General features: G+C 45.1%; 1 long non-coding RNA gene across 1 annotated transcript in view; it reads right to left on the reverse strand.

Moving 5' to 3' along the window:
* Positions 1-1385: 1385 nt before the first annotated feature.
* The window catches only part of LOC123486497, a 6424-nt gene continuing 1786 nt past the window's right edge, over positions 1386-6023 (reverse strand). Inside the window, exons 2-3 of the long non-coding RNA XR_006659392.1 lie at positions 1568-1670; positions 1386-1440 (exon numbers count right to left, since the gene is read on the reverse strand). This is a non-coding gene — a long non-coding RNA (uncharacterized LOC123486497). The remainder of the gene's footprint in view (positions 1441-1567; positions 1671-6023) is intronic.

Raw genomic sequence — 6023 nt, forward strand, 5'->3', positions numbered from 1 at the left:
GTCATGCCAACAAGGGTGTCAGTCCTAACTATTGTTAAGGGGCGTGGTCAGGTTAATGAGTCTTAAGACCCTTAATCTCTGATTGGCCAATACAGAAACCAATAGACGCACATTCAGTACATACACACACACACATACACACAGGCACATACAGGCTTGATACACACAGTCTGAGATTTCACTCCAACTGCCATCATATCAATGTTACATTATTTCCAACTGAATGTCATTTAAACGTTATATCACTAGTACCACAAAGCACAAGGATCAATAATTAGTGATAAAAAGTAAGTGACCCTGTCAAGTTGATATCTGGGAAATAATAATTTTTAAATGTAACAGACATTGTTGATTGTACATTAAAATATGTTGTTGATTCTTAATGGCAACCGTTTATATTTAGAAAAAAAACTACCTTTTGTGATTAGGAGGCTGTTCAATGTTACGATCACAAATCGGCGACAGGGGTTTCAACAGTATTACAGCCTCCTCAGAGAGCTACAGGATATTGGCACCGCCTAGTGGTCATTAACGGTATTACAGTCACCCTCAGCAAGAAACAGGGTATTGGCACCACCTAGTGGTCATTAACAGTATTTCAGCCAACCTCAGAGAGCTACAGGATATTGGCATCGCCTAGTGGTCATTAACGGTATTTCAGCCACCCTCAGAGAGTTACAGGGTATTGGCACCACCTAGTGGTCATTAACGGTATTACAGCCACCCTCAGAGAGCTACAGGGTATTGGCACCACCTAGTGGTCATTAACGGTATTACAGCCACCCTCAGAGAGAAACAGGGTATTGGCACCACCTAGTGGTCATTAACGGTATTACAGCCACCCTCAGAGAGAAACAGGGTATTGGCACCACCTAGTGGTCATTAACGGTATTACAGCCTTCCTCAGAGAGCATACAGGATATTGGCACCACCTAGTGGTCATTAACGGTATTTCAGCCACCCTCAGAGAGAAACAGGATATTGGCACCACCTAGTGGTCATTAACGGTATTACAGACACTATCCTTCAGAGACACAAGCAGTTTATAACGAAATGGTATTTAGTTTTAACCAACATCGAAACTACAACAGAATCAAATATATAATGTTCTATTACACCTCTATCGAACGAGCTACCATAATCATGGACATTAGAGAGAGAAAAACACAATACAATAGAAACGTTTATTATCCATTGGGAAACAGACACTACATTATCCAACAGGAAACAAACAGATACAGACACTACATTATCCAACAGGAAACAAACAGATACAGACACTACATTATCCATCAGGGACGTAGTGCACTACGTAGGGAACAGGGTGCCGTTTGGAACACTTGACAGTGTTTAGGGTTCTTTCTGAGAGGCCAGTTTGACGATGACGCTGCTTCCTGTCTGGTCTCCTTCGGAACCTCTTCTCTTCACACACACCTTCCTCTGCACACACACACACACACACACACACACACACACACACACACACACACACACACACACACACACACACACACATGAACAGAAATCTTTATTTTTGATCTGATGATTTAAGCCGGTGTGCGTGTACCTGTGTCTGGCTGAGTACAGACTGAGGCCAGGCTGAAGAGAGAGAAGAAGATGAAGGCGATGAGGATGAAGGTCAACTCCAGACCAGAGAACGGCAGCTCCATCTACACAAATACACACATTCATTTGACATTAACTATAATGGTAGATAGTGTTGGATTCTAGGAACACAAGCATTTCACTAAAACCCGCAATAACATCTGCTAAATGTGTGTATGGACAAATAACATTTGATTTGATTTGATTTTGTAATACCATTACTACAGCTCATTGTTCAACACCATAGTGCCGTCAAAGCTCATCACTAAGCTAAGGACCCTGGGACTAAACACCTCCCTCTGCAAATGGATCCTGGACTTCCTGACGGGCCGCCCCCAGGTGGTAAGGGTAGGTAACAACACATCTGCCACGCTGATCCTCAACACGGGGGCCCCTCAGGGGTGCGTGCTCAGTCCCCTCCTGGACTCCCTGTTCACCCATGACTGCATGGCCAGGCACGACTCCAACACCATCATTAAGTTTGCCGACGACACAACAGTGGTAGGCCTGATCTCCGACAATGATGAGACAGCCTATAGGGAGGAGGTCAGAGACCTGGCCGTGTGGTGCCAGGACAACAACCTCTCCCTCAACGTGACCAAGACAAAGGAGATGATTGTGGGCTACAGGAAAAAAAAAAGAGGACTGAGCACGCCCCCATTCTCATCGACGGGGCTGTAGTGGAACAGGTTGAGAGCTTCAAGTTCCTTGGTGTCCACATCACCAACAAACTATCATAGTCCAAACACACCAAGACAGTCGTGAAGAGGGCACGACAAAGCCTATTCCCCCTCAGGAGACTGAAAAGATTTGGCATGGGTCCTCAGATCCTCAAAAAGGTCTACAGCTGCACCACCGAGAGCATCCTGACTGGTTGCATCACCACTTGGTATGGCAACTGCTCGGCCTCAGACCGCAAGGCACTACAGAGGGTAGTGCGTACGGCCCAGTACATCACTGGGGCCAAGCTTCCTGCCATCCAGGACCTCTATACCAGGCGGTGTCAGAGGAAGGCCCTAAAAATTGTCAAAGACTCCAGCCACCCTAGTCATAGACTGTTCTCTCTGCTACCACATGGCAAGCTGTACCGGAGTGCCAAGTCTAGGTCCAAAAGGCTTCTTAACAGCTTCTACCCCCAAGCCATAAGACTCCTGAAGAGCTAATCATGGCTACCCGGACTATTTGCACTGCCCCCCCACCCCATCCTTTTTACGCTGCTGCTACTCTGTTTATTATTTATGCATAGTCACTTTAACTCTACCCACATGTACATATTAGCTCAATTACCTCGACTAACCGGTGCCCCTGTACCAGTACCCTCTGTATATAACCTCCCTACTTTAATTATTTGCTATTTTAAAAAAAATCTTAAACTGCATTGTTGGTTAAGGGCTTGTAAGTAAGCATTTCACCTGTTGTATTCGGCGCATGTGGCAAATAGCTCAGTTGGTAGAGCATGGCACTTGCAACGCCAGGGTTGTTGGTTCGTTTCCCACGGGGAGCCAGTATGAAAATGTATGCACTCACTAACTGTAAGTCGCTCTGGATAAGAGTGTCTGCTAAATGACTAAAATATAAAATTTGATTTGAGGGGGTGCCAATACCCTATATCTCTCTGAAGGTGGCTGTAATACTGTTGATGACCACTAGGTGGTGCCAATACCCTATATCTCTCTGAAGGTGGCTGTAATACTGTTGATGACCACTAGGTGGTGCCAATACCCTATATCTCTCTGAAGGTGGCTGTAATACTGTTGATGACCACTAGGTGGTGAAACATATCTCTGGAGGGGTAAAACCACTAGGTGGTGTCAATACCCTATATCTATCTGAAGGTGGCTGAATAGGTATAATACTGTTGATGACCACTAGGTGGTGCCAATACCCTATATCTCTCTGAAGGTGGCTGATTATACTAGGTGGTGCCAATACCCTATATCTCTCTGAAGGTGGCTGTAATACTGTTGATGACCACTAGGTGGTGCCAATACCCTATATCTCTGATGGTGGCTGCATCCTCCTGGAGAGGGACAGTTCATGGCTTGATCAGAGGAAGGTGGTCAGGGAGATGGTTGATGAAGATAGAGTCTGGTAACGATCATGTGAGTGCGCAGCTGAACACTGTATACTGGAAACACTCCGTTTGTTATTTGAACTAAAACATAAACAAACCAAACATACCAAACTTGTTTTTGCATGGATTCGCGCACGTGTTAGCTTTTAACAGCTAGGACCGCTATTCCTTGTCCCGAATCCTGCTTAACTGACAGGTTAGAGTCTGCTTGAAAGAGCCACTAACCTAGCTAAGCTGCTAACGTTAGCCATCAAGCTAACAAACTTAGTCCCAGATGAGATTTCCAATGGAGCCCTCTTTGTCTGTAGAGGTAAATTAACGGTTCCAGCGCTTTGTTTAGGGACAAACTGGATCACTCAGAGTTCCAATGCGGCAATTGTTTGCTTGCCGAGGATTATAGGCTTGCGGTGGTTTCCTTGATCACGCAGGTCGCTAGCCTACGTAAGAAACTGGGGGAAACGCAGAGTGGAATGTTTACCTTTTCTACGTCGGTGGCTGGACGGCGTCCGTCTTGTCGTTTGTCGCTAGCCGAATGGCCGGTGTTGTCCGGGGTTTGTTCGCCAGGGGAGCCATCTCCTGCCTCTCCTCCCCCATCTGATAGCGGAGTCGAAGGAGCACAGCTAGAGGAGCATGACGATGGTCACATGTCAGGAGCCGTGAAAGCCGAAGACAGCGGCCTGCTGCAAAGCAGTCTACACTCCCAACGAGAGGCCCGGAGCGGATACAAACAATAAATAGTTTCTCCGTCCTGGAGCATATTGGAGCCTGATCTTCCTGCTCCTTCGTCGCTGGGGGTCCCTTGGTCCCTGGGGGTACCTGTGTCTGCGGCCGCTGTGCCTACTACTACTCCTTCCACTACGATTTAGAAGTCGACGTCGGCAACCTTCCGTCCCTGCTCTGGATCGAGCGGGGCTTCTCCATCTGTCAGAGGCCTACACCATCCTATGAAGCGTGGGAGTGGGCGGATTTCCTCATCCTTCTCACCAGCCGTGATTTTGGGCTGCTCCATGGTAAGAAATGTGACTGTTCCTGGTGCAAAAACAATGTCCTATCCCGGAGCTCGAGTAAATTTCATTACTAAGCTGCTCCTGAATGTACTACATCAGGACATGGACATCGATTCTATCGAAGTCCATGTGGGTTATAATGACATTATGAAGGGCAGCTCTGAACAGTTGAAACTGGATTTTAAAGAGCTGATTGACTCTCTGCTAGACACTAATTAAAGACCCATCATATCTGGCCCTGTGCCCTCTCTGAATCGTGGCATTGAACACTTTAGCAGGATTCTATCTCTTCACAACTGGCTACGTGATTATTGCAACTCAATGGGTGTAACTTTTGCTGATCCTACAGCTATTGTATGCAGCAATCATGTGTCTATGAACCATATTTATGCTGTTAGCGCTGAGGCGGTGTGCCCTAGTAGGAAGTCCACTGTGTGCAGTTCACCCTGCACTAACATAAATAACATGAGAATATCTACTTCTGCTAAGCTTCCCAGTAAAGAAATGAAAACAAGCAAGCATCCCAGAAGAAAAGTGCTCAAAATAGCCCACGTTAACATATGTAGTTTAAGAAACAAGTTTCATGAAATTAATAACTTGCTAGTAACAGATGACATTCCAATTCTATTGTCTAAGTGAGTTTCTGACAATCTCTGAAACTCACTTAGACAATACCTTTGATGATACAGTGGTAGCAATACAAGGTTATAGTCACACCCTGATCTGTTTCACCTGTCTTGTGATTGCCTCCAACCCCCACCAGGTGCCTCCAACCCCCACCAGGGTAGTTACAAACAGTACAGGAATGAAATCATCAACATGTATTGATCACATCTGGACATCTGGTCCGTGGTGTGTAATGAGGAATTGAAAAATGGTATGTTTGAGCGGGATGAGGCAAAAAGAGATGGCAAATAAGTCTGGCTGCACAACCAATTGGCAAATAAACTGCAAATTGAGAAATCATGTGACTAAACTGAATAAAAAGAAGAAGAAACTACACTATGAAACAAAGATAAATGACATAAAGAATGATAGTAAAAAGCTTTGGAGCACCTTAAATGACATTCTGGGAAAAAAGGCAAACTCAGTTCCATCATTAATTGAATCAGATGGCTCATTCATTACTAAACCGACTGATATTGCCAACTACTTTAATGATTTTTTCATTAGCAAACTTAGGCATGACATGCCAGCAACAAACGCTGACACTACACATCCAAGTATATCTGACCAAATTATGAAAGAAAATAATTGTAATTTTTACTGGGTCAAACAGCCGACCAATCAGCCTGTTACCAACGCTTAGTAAAGTTTTGGAAATAATTGTGTTTGAC

This window comes from Coregonus clupeaformis, unplaced genomic scaffold (genome assembly GCF_020615455.1).
Source record: "Coregonus clupeaformis isolate EN_2021a unplaced genomic scaffold, ASM2061545v1 scaf1243, whole genome shotgun sequence".
Taxonomy (NCBI): domain Eukaryota; kingdom Metazoa; phylum Chordata; class Actinopteri; order Salmoniformes; family Salmonidae; genus Coregonus; species Coregonus clupeaformis.